The 16,970-nt window shown below is 37.3% G+C and overlaps 1 protein-coding gene across 5 annotated transcripts in view; it reads right to left on the bottom strand.

Annotated features, from left to right (window-relative positions):
- Positions 1–16,970, bottom strand: part of SBF2 (SET binding factor 2) — a 269,874-nt gene that overhangs the window by 218,797 nt on the left and 34,107 nt on the right. The gene's annotated exons all lie outside the window — the stretch shown is intronic.

Genomic DNA, 16,970 nt, shown 5'->3' with positions numbered 1-16,970 from the left:
TCAACAAGCGATCCTAAGAGAAGAAGTCTATAAATTAAAAATCCACACAATTTATCCAGGACACTAGTTTCTTGCCAGTATTTCTAGATGGTTTCCTTGGACAAGTCAGCAGTGATTTTCTACACAGAAAGAAAGGCGTAGAGAGACTGCTGATTTCTGATAACTTCTCTGATGCAATTTTCTTCTTTTAACCTTTCCTTTTTTTCAAAGCCACAGTGCTACAGTTAGTAAGCCCTTCAGAAACACCACAAATATTCAACTGTAGCACCCTGTCATCCCGAGTGGTACAGGAATCGACATACAAATATGAATTTTCTTCTTCACCTGCTGAAGTCCTGCAGTAAATATTGAAACAAATCATAGCAGTTTTTATTGAATTTTAGCTCCGGGGTACACCACAATATAATGTGGCAAAAGTGAAAGCAATTTTTACATTAATCAATACTACCCCAGAGGAATGCTGAAAGCTAGGACAACTTTGAACTAAGCCACCACACAACATAAAGCATGCAATCAACAGCCTTCAACTTCTGCTTTCCACATTTAAAGCATGGTACAATAGTGGGAAGAATGATATGGAAGCAAGGTGCTATCACTACAAGCATGGATAAAGGTTTGATTTAAAATAAAAGCAGATGCTTCAGAAACCAGTTTTCATTAAATTATACATAAAACTTCCTAAATACCAAAGCTGAAATTTGTAACCATTTAAAGTATCTTTTATTACTTTTAATAATCTATGCTGACCCATCACATCCAACTGGATCACCCTTTCTCTACAGTCGTATTACAAAGCTTTGATATTAAACATTTTGATTTTAAAATATTTTCTTGTGAAATTCTCAAAGCTATACTTCGATATTATGAAACAGTACAAATTGGTAGTAGCAGTCCATATGTGCTGCTTCCTCTGCAGTCACCCAAGCAGCAATGAATACATTATTTTCCTGGCTTTACCATAAAAAACAATTTTCAGTCTGACACAACTCAAGTCTGCTAGCATAAAGCAATTCATAAATCAATGTTATGGTGGAAAAAAATATGTTTCCTTTAAGCTTCCAGCTAATTTACAGTTTGACTTTGCTTCTGTCTTGAAACCCACAATAAATTTCACAGAGCATTTAGGAAGAATCAATCTGACAATTTAGTAAGAAGTATTTTCTCCAGTTTATGTATTTTTACACTTAATGTTCTATGATTTTCTCTTGAAAATAATTTAGGAACAGATGTCCTTGATACAATGGGCATATGAAATACACGGGGTGAACTCCAAACAGCAATCTCTGTCCCCAAGATAGCACATACTGATTGTGATTCCCAAGGGCAGCATGCTGAAGAACTGCCATCAGACAGGCTAAGCTATGAGATGTAAGCATCAGTAAGAGATGGAATCAGCAAGTTACAAGCCAAAAGAGATATCATATTTAGAGAGAAGCTGCAGAGGTGCTGAGAAAGCAGTTAGGAGATGCCAGAAACCAAGGAACAAATACAGACATGGCTACAGAGGCAGTTTTTGTAGGGAAAGGGAGGTCCATATCTTTTACACTGTAAGAACTGAATAGGGTCACTAATTTCACTTGTTTAAGATCAAGTGTTGTCCCACATACTCTTTCTGACACAGCATCTTCTACTGAATTATCACTTCTCTCCCCCCACTCATTCATCTCAACATCCTTTCAAAATTAGGAGGCACTAATGGAAAGGCTTTACCATTCCCTCCCTAAACAGCTCTCAGAACAGTCACACGCATTCCCTCCCCCAAGGCAAGCAAAGATACTCCTGCATTCCTCCTTTCTTCTATAGATATCCAGTACCTGTTTCCTTCTTCCATGTTAAAAAAAAAAAGAACAGAACAGCTACATTTTCAACTAGATATGGCAGGAACTCATAAGTATTTGTTGCCAGCATGCAATAAACAGCCTTTAGCCTTCTCTGCTCTCCTCGTACCTTTCACATTGTGTGCCTCACTCAAAGAGCTCCTTCCTCCCATTCTTCTATGCAGTCGCCTACTTGATAGCCTCTACTACTCTCTGCTTCACTCTGAGGGTTGTCCCATCACCGACTCATTATCAGAACTTGTTCCCTTGTTGAGCTAAAATTTCAAATTACCATGTTATCTGCATTTCTTAAGTCCTATCTTCATCAAATCTCTTCTTCCTCTAGTTGTCCTAATACTGTCAGGTAAAGCAAGAAAGAGACACAAATTCAGCCAAGACAGCAGTGAGCACAAGCACCCTCTAAGCAGAGCAGACCTTGTGGTTGAGAGGCCAAGAGCAAGAAAGGGCAGAATGACCGAGGTCAAGAGAGATACCAAGAGTTCCTGTAACGGAAGTATCAGAGAATTACATCAGCAAAAAGTGTTCAGTCCCTGCTATGTATAACTCCCCTAAGTTTCTCTGTGGAAACACAGGTAACAGTTTTCTTACTCTGAACCCACACCAGTTCTCAAAAGACTGAGACCTCTGACACTACCAACTACACCTATAAATAATGAAATCCAGGAAAGAAGCTCAAAATTTCTTCTCCTTCATCACATTTTGAAGCTACCAATCGCTCTAGTTCACTTTTTATTAGACTGATAGAAAGACACTACATACATGACCATATAGGAACTTCTTTTAATTCAGAGTTAAGAGACGTACAATTTTTTAGTATTTATAATATTCACTCCTTTATGTCAAAATGTTATCAGTCTTTTTAGGTTACTTTCCTTGGAAGGCCACTAATGCTGGCCACCAGTGTTAAAAGACCTTACTGCATGTAATTCCATTTTGCTTTCAAGAAGGATTATAAACCTCAGTAGGAATTTACCTGAAAGAAATGCACCTCTGAACATTTTCTGAAAGTCAGACTGAACTTCTTACGCTACCTGAACTTGCACTTCAGTTCGTATCTAGGACCAAAGGGAAATCATTCCAAAACAACCAATAATTAACTGAAAGTTTCACATGCTGAGGAGATACCTTAGAATCATTATATATAGAATAAAATATTCCAAGTACTATTTAGAAAAAAAAATTTTGCACTTTTCTGCACATGCATTATTCTTCTCTCTCAAGGAAAGCCAAGGAGAATCCTTAGCTTTAGGTTATTAGCTTAGCTAATAGACCTTACTCGATTTTTAGCATGGACCCTTAAATCCTTCTACTTTCAAATTGTTTTACTCCTCTCTACTATCTAACAGAGTTTCTGTAAAACACTCCTACATGCTTCAGTTTTTTTCCCTCTGGAGTACTGAAGGCAAGTAGCGGATGTTTTCAAAATTGCTATCAACTGGGTGCTTTATCGTGGTCTAACTGAAGCCACAGTTTTGAATCTAATTGAGTAACACTTCTCAGGAAGTTACTAGCTTTAAAAATAAGACGTACAAATACACACAAACTGGTTTGAGTTACTATTCAGCAAGAAGTAAGTGCTTTCAAGAGAAAGAAACAAGGAGTAGCAATAAGCTCTGGCCACTTGAAGACTGGTTCAGAATGTTCCAAATAGTTTTACAAGATGACTTAAAAATATAATAGAGTACACTGTCATATTGAATTATATTCTCCTTGTAGTTATGATTAGATTACCATCAGTACAATAATAACATGTGTCAAATCGCTCTGGATACTCAACAGATTCAGAAATTTGTCTTTAGCATTACCTAGTAGATTTAGCTATTGATTCATTAGGTCTGAAACATCACCTGTTCTAACCAGCTTAAAATGTCCTCAAAGATAATTAGCAGATTCTACACAGTATATATGGACTAGTCAAAGGTTTGTTTATTAAAAACTGGCTGCTTCATAGACCACCTGTTACTATCACAGCAAAACCAGTCTTGACTCAGGGACTTGGTACTTCCATTTAATTTATTGCTAATTAAAACAAAGTTTTGACCACTGATTCGGGTACAAGGAAGACAACATTACGCAAACATCTGGGAACACATCTTTCCTCTCCTTTTCCAGGATCCACTTCAGTCCAGCACTTCTCCTCCCCACTCCTTAATCTCAGCTTCCCTTGTCAATTCATCCATCCCAATTCATTTGGTGAGGTAATGGGCAGTAGAGGAGGTTGTGGTCATGCGCGTAGCAGTTTTATTCTGCTGTTCCTTGCTCTTGTTCATTCTCTTCTGCTCCAGCACAGATCTACAGGTTATAGTCCCAGCAGGGGTGTCCCCAAACCAGCATGGGTGTCCCCAAACCAGCATGGGTCACCGGTGGCCAGCATCCCTCAGGGTGGTACTTCTTCTGGCATGGAGCACCTCCTTCCAACACTGTGTCTCTAGCTGTGTCCCCAGCAATGTCCCCTTCCACATCTCCTGCCTCCTATGGCTGTTGCTGTGTCTTAAATACATGTGAGCAGATGTGCCACCGGCTCCTCAAGCTGGCTGAGGTTTTGGCACACACTGGGGTGTTTACACCCATTTCAAAGCTGGCTGGAAGCAGCTGTGAATGGCACAGGGCGGTTCCTGACCTCCTCTCATACAACTTGACCCCTGTTCCCAAAACTTGGCAATTTATGCCCAGTACAGTTATTCCTGGTTTTTCCATCTTAGAGACCACTGTTGGGAAAGCACTCTTGAAAAAAGAAACACTTTCTATCTACCTCCAGTTCAAGTGCAACTGATTTGGTATCTGAGTTTTCAAAAACATTAGAAAAGGATCCTTTTCAGGATCCTTTTCAGACTCACAGAAGTCTCAAAAAAATTCCAGACATTAAATAGTCAAAATTAAGGCCCACAGCAGTTCAGATGAATCTTCAGAAAATCATCAACTTAAATATAAAGGAAGAGCAAAGTTAGAAAAAGAGTTTATGGAATGATGCATGAAGGACAGATCATAGAAAAGCAACACATTAAAGGAAAAAAAAAATTAAAGTTAATAGTTCTGTATCCAAGATACAAGCATCAGAAAAAATATGAAAAATAAGTATTCACATTCATCAGATGTGAATAAAAAAGAAAATTAAAAAAAAAAAAAACAAACCACAAAACAAACAGAAAAAGCACTGTTAAGCCTTCCATAGAAAAGTCCTGTGACAGAGATTTACAAATCTACTTATAATGCATAAAATCTAACTACTTCACATGGTTTCTTAAATTGTATACAATACAGGTAGGTGGGAAACACTCTTTCCATTACACCACAATTTGGTTTGTTTTTAGCAGGGTTGGAAGGGTGGGGGGAACATGGGACAGGACACACAGGATTTGTTTTTTTTTTTTTAAATTAATCTGCATTCCTTCCAGATCAGGGCAATTCTTCAGAATCTTGGAGCTATATATGTTTCAAATTACAAAGTAAAATTCATTGTAATTTTGATAAATTTGGAAAATAAATAAAATTATTATTTTCAAATACACAAGTTACTGAACTGCAAGTTACACTCTGTGAAAAGTTTAGACCCAGGAACACTTGAAAGAATCTCCATTCCACAGGCAGTGAGGACCTGGCCTGCCCTTCCCACAAGAAGCTTCTGACTTTGATTAGAAGTGCACTTCACCCAAATACAGAAATTTACACTTAATCCTTATACAGAAGCAAAAAGATAGACAGAAAAGGTCTGTCTTATGGACTCTACTCCTTTACATGAATGGATATACAAAGTAGTTTGCTTAATGCTGCTAACCAAAATTAAAACCTTTTCAAGAGAAGACTCAGAGGCTGCACTCCCATTTAATAATAAAAGCAAATCAGTACAGTACGCTCAGCATATTTTTCCAACACTTTGTATAGCGTAATCACTGTTGATTCTCTGCTGGCATTTTTAAATCTAACTAGTTAAACATCAGTAAAATCGTAGAAAGTCCCTAAACGTCATGGTTTGGGGTGATGGGGTGTCAATGATATCTGCCTTCAGCCAACTTTTATTAAGTCACTCATCTTTCAGCAGAGCAGTTACGTCTGAAGACATCAGATTATTCAAGAGGTGGCTGCAACTCAACACCTAAGTGATTTTACATTCTCAACTGTTGTAGCACAACAGGCAGAAACAGAAGAAAAAACAGATGACGGGATTTCAACAACAGCTACAATTTGTTTCAATATATGCTACTCATAACTACTGACAACTTTCCAAAAACATCAAGGCTACATACCAAATGTTAACTCATTGTTAAGTCAGATTTCATTCACATCTTTATCTTCTAGTGATTTTTCAAACACAGAGGTTGTTGGGGTTTTTTAATTCTTCTGATCGAGTATTTGAAAACATGTTTAATCAATCATACCGAATTCGACTTTATGCAAAGGAATCTATTACAAATATTTAACAAAGTTTGAAGATCTCTATTAAAGAGCAAATTAGAAAATCTGAATGGAGAGTAGGGAGAACACTTTAAATATATATATATACACACATATATGATTTTGCCCTACCAGTAATGTCTATGCCTTTGGTATGCATTTAAATGTATCCTCTGGTTTCCCATACTTCGTATAATGGGTACAGTTACTTCAAGTCTGCATGGACTGAGGCTCACTACATCAGCTGGGCTTCAAAAGTGCACACACTGGCATTGGGTCAGACTGCCATTCCCTATTCCATGATACCGTACAGCTCCCCAGGTTAAACTAAAGAAGGGAGTAACCTCTACCCCACTCTGGTCTCTACTGCTTTCACTGCAAAAGAAACAGCCTTTGTCCATTTTTTCTGATAAAAAAATAAAATAAGGTGATTAAGATTTTCCCATGAATAAGTTCTAGATCCCAACCACATTCCCTCCGCTCTGCATATATCCTTGGAAAGGGTTCTTTCAAGCTCCTTTTATTAATTAACACTAAAAGGACATTCCTTCAGTATCCAAGTGAAATTCCTATTAAATAAAGCTAATTAACCAAATGTGACACCACATTAAAAATACACACACGCTGAACAGCCAGTGAACACCAGTAGTGACCTCCTCAGTAAGTGCTTGCCAGTATCTGCTTTACAGAACCCAGATCTACAAAGATTACAGAGTTTCTTCTCTTCATTCCACTCCCTTTACTGAAAGTGACAGGAAGAGCTGTCATTCATTGACACCTTGGTTTTAAATTGGAAAAATAGGTTATTCCAGTGCTAATGGATTCAGATAGCCACAGCCAGCAAGAGGGATCTTTATATCATCAATACAAAGACTTCTGTCTGTTGGTATCCCTTCAAATAATGTGCGAACTGCCCAAAAACCTGGTGGAAACCCCATAGCTAGCACTGCTCACTGAATGCAAATCAATTACACAGAAGTTTCTGAAGGTTTCTGAAACAGCTTAAACTCAGATGCACTATGCACATCACTCAGACAACAAACTACTTAATAGAGTATATACGTGCATAAGCATAGCATGGAACATCACTGCATATTAACAATGTGTTCCACATAAAACAGTAATTGCTTTCATTATTAATTATACATGCAAAACATGCCTGGCAGGAACAAGAATTCTAAAGACATATTTCCAACAAAACTACTGCCTTTACTATTATTAAACACTCTTACTGTTATCTTCATAAAGTTATTCCTACAAAAACAGAACTATTCCTATACTCTAATGGAAGTATTTTGCAATTTTTTTTCTTTGATTTTGTAGTAAAATATTTATGTCATATAAAGTGGGGTACAAAAAACGTGAAGATATTGCAGCCATTTTTAAAAGTGTAATTTTACACTTACAGCAATGAACTGCAATTCCATTTTCGTGAAGCGTGCCAGGTAATAATCATCATCATCCAATAGTGTCTTTACCTTTAAGATGGATTAACGCTTTAATCCATTAACAATCAAAGCTGACCACACAGTAAATCAAGCTTCAAGTTTTTAGACGTTACATTCTTGTCCCTGAACAACACATACACATCGTGAATTTCTCCGAGACCAAAACCGAAATTCCAGCCTATAAGAATGCTGAATGAGCAGTCCATACCTTAAACTATTAAGCAAAAACCAACTTTTCTCCCTAGCTAACCTCTTCTGATCTGCCCTCTTTCTCTTTCCCCTTTTCCCATCTTTTTCTTTAAACAATACAAACATGCAACACATTAAAATTCTGGCATAATTTGCTGGTTCCTGAACCCTAGTCCCCTAAGCTCCCTTCTTATATAAATCTTTCCCCATGAAAGGTCACATGCCATCTCTTGCTTGCCCTTAAAATTCCAGAAGCGAGCTGTTAATGCAACTTACATTCCAAATTAATGAGGACTGTGATAAACTCTGTCTTTTCACTTATAAACCCCTGATAAAAATACATTTGAGCTCTAAGTATTGTTAATAGTCTATGTAAAGTTTTGAATGTAAGCACTTTGGTGATCTATGACAAAAGATATCACTTCCAGGTCTGCACAGAAGAACCACGCTACAGACCACGGAGAAAGAACATCAGTAATTATGCCACGCAAAATACTTTAAAACTACCATTACATGTAAAGTTAATAAATCACTTTGAGTATTCAGAAGTACAAAGTTAGAAACATACTGTCAGTGTGAAAGATATACAGATGCAGGTGGTGAAGTACAGTACCACTTATCCTTCTTTTCAAAATAGTAGCTACTGCTAAAGAAATCACTGAAGTCTGCTGTGAAGTAAAACCCTTTTCATATCAAAATTCTTAAACAATTTGAAACAGCACAAGCTTGAAAGTACCAAGGATTCCTGTCATTTTTTTACGAGTTTTGGAAAAGCTCTTCATGGAAGCATGAAGACAATTCATGTTCCATGTTATGTCTCCATTTGTAAAAGGGAACAGAAATGTACCTGAGGTCTCCCCATACCTTTAAAAACATCGCTACAGAAATCCTGATGACAGAAGACAGAAATGTCACAAAAGATATCCCCATTTTAACCCAGTCCCAATGCAGAAGTCAGAGCTGGAACCAAAATGAACAAGAGGCCAAAGGAGAACTAAAGTTAAATACCTAGAAAGAAAAATACTTCTTGGATAGGCCTAAAACACATGGCACAAAATTGGGGGGGGGGGGGGGGGGGAAACAAACAAGAAACCAAAAAAACACACCACTGTTCAACCCCTTTATAGCACATGGCAGGCTATGTGCATCTTAAAGTCTGAAGTAGCCTGGACATGGAAATTTATATAAAGAGCATTTAACTCTGATGTATTCTAGAGAAGACAGACTTTATTGCAGCCTAACAGCCACAAAAGGTTAAACAAAATGCTGGGTTTTAGGAAGACAGAGTGAAGACAGGCTTCCCCCAATGACCACAGACACTATTTGTACAACTGGCAAAATTCATAGTCAGTTCATCTTAATCAAGTCAAAAAAATGCATGCAACAATCTTGGGAATTTGAACGACAGACGTTCCGGAGGCTTGCCATATTATCAAGGATACAACAAATAATAGGATAAGATGACCCTCAGGCCCTTTTCTTTGTAAACAGGAAAAATTTGTTGAATTTATCAGGAAAAAAAAAAAAAGTAGTATTTCAGTCTTCCCCCAAATGTACTGGCACCGCTAGTCAGGACCACCTGAAATACTCAGATGGTCCAGATTCCTGAATGCCTCAGTATTTATTTGATTTTGTTACTTTTCTATTTTGCAGAGCCATTAAACCACCTTATACGCAAGGGAAGGAAGCATAGAGATTTCTCAAGTGATCTATGCCCCCAAAGGATGTATAAGAAACAGGCTCAATTGATACCCCTAAAATCTTAGATTAGCATCTTATTCACAGGATCACCCTTCCCACTACTGCAATAGATATTCCCCTATGCTGGTCAACTGTGATCTTCATTTCTCCTGGGTAACAGAAATCATTTCTATACTTTGCAAATAAAGGAAGAAAAATATTATAGCTTGTATTTCACTTAAGGGGGAGCACATATGGCAATACATGCCATATCTCATTCCACTAAACCAACCGCTGTTTCTTCCAAAAGGCTAGCAATTGCTACCCAGTTAGAAAACTTCTAGAATAGGTTTGAGAAGTCCAGGGAAAAACCACATTTAAGGATGAGCTTCATCCATTGAAGTTGTATCAATACAAAACAAAACAGAGATGGATAAATAACATAAACAAGAGGAAGGAAGTCAGAGAAAAGGGAAGCACAGGCAGAATGAAGAGGAAGAGGGAATAAACAGGGATGTTAATAATCGTCACCATAGGTTAGATGCATGTTTACCTCCTGCAATGGTGTCGCTCTAATACTGCCCAGAATCAGGCACAGCAGCACTGGCTGATGGTGCACACAATGATTTGGTCAGCCAGGACTCTGTCAGCTTCTGATCCCTCTGAAGAGCCACATATCAAACCTCACCAAGTCAGTATTATACCTGAAAAAATGTTAGTCATGTAAAGTGCTGTCTGATTTTGAAAGCTGTGCTTAAGACCAAAACCTTAGTGACCAGTGCCAATGACCTCACTGACATTTTTCAACTGTGAGTTCTGTAAAATATTATTTCTTTTTGCTGCTGTTGCATCTCCTGTTTTTAAGAGCCCACGCAGGAACTCCTGCAATAAATGAAGTGTCCTTTAAAAAAGCTTTTCTGTCCTAGGACCTATGAAGGTGTCAGTTACTGTTGAAGAACCCTTCAGTACCATTATCCTCCACCTTTCACTAGGATTCCAACTCCCCAAAAATTTTATCTGGGTAAGTTACTGATACAATTATCATAGCTTGGCTGTAACAGCTGGATCTCAGGACTCTCCCTTCCAAACAGAAGTTTGGGACATAATACGCTTCTGGACATACACTGTATTTTTGCTAGGTGGACAGTAACATGGCTTTGCAAAAGTCTTATAAGGAAATAATAAATTAGAGAAAGCAACTCTGAATCTTAAACCATTTTCAAGTTACTCCCTATCCAACAATTGGCATAATGTTCAAGAAGTTGGAAAAAAGCTTGGGGGGTTGGCAGGGAGAAAGTTTCCTGCTCACCGACAATTCCCCTTCTTGTTTGCAAACAAATCACTTTTGCCAGCTTCTGGATAGGAAGGGAAGATCAGACTTCAAAATAAACATTCTATGTTAGACAAACATTCTTTTGAACACACAGAACTGAACAAGACTTCCCAGCTGCCTTGGAAAAATCTTTTTTTATTTATTTTCAAGGAAGGTATAAAAATTAAGACCACAAAGATGTACTCAGCTTTGCACTCTGAATCAACGTCTTAGAGCTTTTCAGACTGCTCACTGAAAAAAAGAAAATTTAGGCAGCTTCTCAGTTCTAACAAAGAATGCACATTGCTTTGCTTTAGAAATAGCACCCCCCTATAGTAAATCTGTTTTCAGTAAATTACCTTCCTCACAGAATCTCTCTTTGATTTATCTTTAGTTGATATACCAAATAATTAAGCTCCACTTTGAAATTTCCTAAATATAACAGTAAAATTATAAATTTTACACTAGAACTATTTAATATTTTCAATATTATTATTTCAAAATATTAATCAACAACCATTTCAGCATACAAAATTTCAATAAATTATACAAAACTAGCTCAAGTAATTACTTCTCTTTTACCTTTTTTACGTTTTGTTTGGTTGGTTTTTTTAACCAAACACAGATTGCAAGGTTTGATTAAGTATACAGATACTTACAGTCCAGAACTGTAAGTAGCTGTTACTGTAATCACATTTTGCTGAGTATAAAGAAAATATCTACTCTACTTACTCTAAAATCCAGCAAAGAAACAACTTCACAAAAAGGCTTTCTACATTTAGTCTTAAAGAAGTCTGTTCATCTGCTGAAATTTACTTTTCTAAATCATTTTATAGTAGTATAATAGGAAAGGAAGAATGTGAACGTACAACAGTTCTTACGTATCAGTATGCATTTACAGGATTCCTGAACATGAAGATTCAGGTCTACATGCAATAATTAAAGTGTACCCTAAATACGTTGAAACACTTGTTCTACTTTTTATTTTAAGTACAAGCATGTTTTAACCTCCTTTTTTTTTTTTTTCCCCTAGGAGCAAAGTAGAAACAAAGCTGAACTCGGACTGGGGAGGGAAATCCCACATTTATCATTTTACTGACTATAGGCTATTTCTTCAGATATACAAAACAACATCTTACAGCTTCTGGAAGTGTCTAATCGTGCTTGGTAATGGTCAGAGAAAGTCATAATTATATCTATGAATGCCATCATACAGATAGCAATCCCAAACAAAATTCAGGCCCAGCAAACTGAATATGGAAATATGCTACTATGCTCTATTGAAGATGTTAAGAATATAGTTTAGGGGTTTTTTTAAATCAACATCATTCATACCTGTATGAACATCGATAAACAAGGTTACAAAGCCAACACAAAAAGAGATTTCTTCTGTGACGTTCTATGGACATATGAGAAAGTCATGAGACAAAGAAAATAAAGACAAAACTGCTCAAAGTAATTTCATTTTAAGTGCCATCTAAGGTATCATACTAAATTATTCATCTAGAAAACCGACATATGTGATCATGAAATTAAATTTTTAATAGGTCCTTTCAGACCCTACAGAATTTAGGCAAGTTGAAGACTAAATCCTATATAAAAGTCTGAAGAAGTTTCCTAATATTGCAATTCTAATTTCATTAAGTGCTAAACAACAAATTAAAGTAAGGGAAAAATCAAGTCAAAAAAACCCAAACAAACAACCAAACAAACTAAAAAAATCCACAAAACTTCACTATAAAAAAAACCATGGAAAATCTGGACGAGGAGAGGAAGAACAAGCAGCCCTGTGAGCTACTGAAGCCTGAATTCCCAAAGGGCTTAATCCCACTTCTTAGAATCTCAGTCTACTAAGGTCTGAGCTCTGATAAATTTTTCTTGTATCTGTAACACCTGCTCCACAGCAGTCTGGTGTGCAACAGCATTTTTATTGTACTATAAGATTTTTCTAACTATGAATAATTGTACAGTTCTTCTACTGGACTACCTACTTCCAACAAAACTTGTCAGAACTCAGTACTTTCAGCATTTTCTGAACTGCTGGCTCTTTGGCTTTAACAGGGTTTCTTCACCCTTCCCCATCTAGTTTCCTAAGGAAATGAGACTTATTCACTGCATATTGTGATAGCCTATCAGCTTCTCTCCACTCCCTTCACCTGTTAGCTATAAGCACACTTAGAATAAAAGTAGGAATACAAAACCTGAGATATATCAGTAAGATACAGTTACTGTTAAACTCGATGCATCATAACACTTACTATTTGTATTGCTTATTCTAAGATCCATGTAGGGAAAACATTATTTTACAGAAACAGTGTCCTGACTTCAAGAAATGCTTCCAAAACTGATGCATATGCTACCAGAATAACATTAAAACTAGTCTGTTTGACAGCATAAGATTCGTAATAGCTGGATATACAAAATGGAATAAGCATACACAAAGTTTGAGGTTGGGTCTTCTTTTGTAGATGATGTGTAAACTCTTGGACAAAGGCATCTTTCTAAGGCAAACAATGAGACTTCCCTTGAAGCACACATTTCTATCCAATGGTCTGAACAACTGGTTTCGTTTGAGGGAGGGAATCACAGAGCTCAAATTCAGTGAAAAAGGAAAGAGCTCTGAAACAAGTTCTCATAAAAATAGCGATTCAAAAGAGCATTCCAAAATGAAAGACAAAGATTTCATGCCTATTGCATCTCTAAATAAAAAGGGGAAACAATCAAAGCAATGAGGTTTCACAAAATGTATATAAAATTGCATGCTTTCCCTTTTAAAGAGATTCATAAATAAACACTAAGAGGAACACAAAACTTATTTCTGTTCCAAAAGTTACAATGGTTTGTGTAACATCATTTAAGACCTCCTGTCAGAAGGACTTCAGGCAAATATTCAGATTGCATGAGGAATCTTATCCCTACCGCAGTCTATCTTTGAAAAAGATAAAATTAGATTACCAGTGTGAATTATCACCTGAAAATTTTGCTGATGAGGAAAACTGTCACCGTACAAGACCAAATGTGTCTTCTCAAACGTTGACTTGTTTCAAAGGCACCAGGGAGTCGGATATATCTAATTAGCAGGGAATGCAATGTTGCAAAAGAGTAAGCAAAACACTTCCCAGAGCTGGTTGATAACTTTAGTTCAGTGTAGGGCTCACCAACAGACAGACCCATGATAAGTGAGCAGAGAGTACATTTTTTGAGAAAAATGAAAGAAGATTCTGCACAGATTTTCCATCCCATGAAGAAGAGCAAATACAGCATTAGAATATAGCTCTGGCTATACCAAGTTCACATATTTGAAGTAGAAGGTTTGGACTCTAATGAAAGATCAATCTTCACTACAACAGACACTTTTTTTTTTTCCTTACATGCTACCTTTTCCTAAGTCTTCACATGCCTTTTAAAGTAAACTGACCTGTGTAAAGAACACAGATGCAGTAAGAACAGAAACACACAGTAATAGGCTTACATAGCTTCATTTACCTGACCTCCAAGAAAAAAAATACTGAGATAAATGTCCATAGCATTTAAAGTTATTTTTGTGAACTTTTTTTAAAAATATTTCGACAGCCAACATGTTGCAGCCACCTGTAACATACAAAAAGCTAATAAGAAAAGGGGTTTTCCTTTTAAAGAAAAAAAAAATCAACAAAACACGCAAATCAATGTTTTAAAGCCAAGCCATTGGGCAACTGTACTGCCCTGCTTTCCATAGGAATAATCTTGTGCATCACATACAAATTCCTTAAGAGGAACCAGGGGAAGAAATGCAAGAGCACACTGTTTTAAACATAGAAAGTAAAAATGTAAGGTTCAGATTTAATATGCAATGCTTAAGATACTCATAAATAAAGAAGAACTACAAGTTAATGTCCTTCAGCTCTTATTTTCCCCAGGTTAGCCTGATCTTACAGAATTTAATAGGTAGGATCCTGTCAGTTAAAATGCAACTGCATTTTTTGCAGTAATTACCCCACAGAAGCACATCTGCTTCAGATTTGAAGTTTTTAAATTTTGTTAATTGTCTCAGGAACTACTATTTTATAAAGCAGTAGCATCCATATCACCTACTACTACAGTTTCTAAAAAAGAACGTTTTATTTCAGAATCTTATGACTGCTGCTGTGTTGATTAAGCTGCTTCGTTAGTGTGATATAAAATACTTATCCTCCACCAACTGCAGATGCAGCTCTGAAACTCAGTGCAGAAAACTGGGTATAACCCAGCAGTAGCCACATAATGTTGTGATGTGAAAACATGTGTGGCATGAGGCTACGTTATCATGGGTGAGTCGCAGAGAGAGAAGATAATAGCCCATCTCCTCCTTTTTTTATTTTTTTTTGCCTACTAAGTACTTCATTATCCTGCACCATTATATTTAAGGAGAGACTGTTTAGTTTGCCTACTATTTTCTCTTCAGCCTAACAGCTGTATTCAAAAGGCATTTTTCTTGTGCCAGATGCCAGAACACAAACTTAATGCTTCAACTTATAAAATACTTTCCATCATAATACTGCAACACTTTTTAACAAAGGAGGTCACTAACTTGGTTACCATGGTGACAAATGACCTGTCAAAACAGGGACATCCCCATTTTCTACTCAGTGAAAGATTAATTGCTTAAAACCACAAGTAAGTGACAAAGCTATAGATAAAACACCAGTACAGCTACTTTATGTCTGAGTAAAATGTTTCCACCAAAGGGTTTAAGTTCCTGTGCCCCCACAGAGATAAACTCTTACAAAAGCCATTTTTATTAAGTAGTACTATTACCACAAAAAAACAATTCCTACCATAACCTGCTCTCAGCTGTAGCCTAACAACAGACATTCTTTAAACTTTAATAAATCATTCTCGTTAGTTTTGTGGTATTCACAGAATCACAGGGTTGGAAGGGACCTCTGGAGATCATCTAGTCCAACCCCCTGCCAGAGCAGGGTCACCCAGAGCAGGTTACACAGGGACGCGTCCAGGTGGGTTTTGAATGTCTCCAGAGATGGAGACTCCACCACCTCTCTGGGCAGCCTGTTCCAGTGCTCTGCCACCCTCAAAGTAATGAAGTTCCTCCTCATGTTTAGGTGGAACTTCCTATGTTCAAGTTTGTGCCCATTACCTCTTGTCCTGTCCCTGGGCACCACTGAAAAGAGCCTGGCCCCATCCTCCTGACACCCACCCTTTAAGTATTTATAAGCGTTGATAAGGACCCCCTCAGTCGTCTTTTTTACAGGCTGAAAAGACCCAAATCCCTCAGTCTTTCTTCATAAAAGAGGTGTTTGAGTCCCCTAATCATCTTGGTAGCTCACTGCTGCACCCTCTCCAGCAGTTCCCTGATTCTTATGTAGTCCACATATAGAACATTTTCTTAATATAAGAGTGAGAAGAATTTGGTGGTATGAAAAGCACTAGATGGTGATGTAAGAAAGGCAGGTATTGCTTTTGCAGAGGAGAAAAGCCGTTTCCATCAGAGGTGACATGATAAGGGAATGACTAAGACAAAGAGGCTCCAGCAAAGGCTTGTAGAACATCTCTTATCACACAGACAAAAGGACAAACTGATTCATACCGGATTAGTGACTAGAAGGGTAGCCAAACATTTAACCAGGGCTAATGACATTGAGCAATTTTTTTACCAAAAAGGAAAGAAATAAACTAGTCAGATAATCCCTTCAGGTGTAGCATAAAGAGAAGTAAACAGAGGCAAGACATCCGGGAAGGGTTTTAGGTGCTCCAGACAGACTGCGAACCCTGGAGTACCTAACCAATGGGAAACAGGGGAAGGAAAAATTCAGCCGGGATTAGGAAATAAAAAGGTGTGTTTCAAGAACTGAAAGTGTGCCTACTTGCTAGGTCACCCGCTCTTGCAAGAATGTGAATAAAAGTGTGCTTCACAGAGGATTCTGCCTGAGCCTGTTTCATTCAGACTGGAACTTATTTCTCACAGTGATTCCCCAAGAGCATTTTTGGTTATATAGTAGTTTTGAAGAAAACATCAGCTAACAACACTTTTTTTACACGCTTCTGAAGCCCTGCCAGAATGTAAATTAAATGACCTAATATGAATTCTAACTCGCAGAAAGCTTCACAATTCAGTCACCCAAGACAGAAAAA

This window comes from Chroicocephalus ridibundus, chromosome 4, assembly GCF_963924245.1.
Source record: "Chroicocephalus ridibundus chromosome 4, bChrRid1.1, whole genome shotgun sequence".
Taxonomy (NCBI): Eukaryota; Metazoa; Chordata; class Aves; order Charadriiformes; family Laridae; genus Chroicocephalus; species Chroicocephalus ridibundus.
The sequence above is the reverse complement of the archived record's forward strand: the minus strand, read 5'-3'. Positions and strand labels throughout refer to the sequence as shown.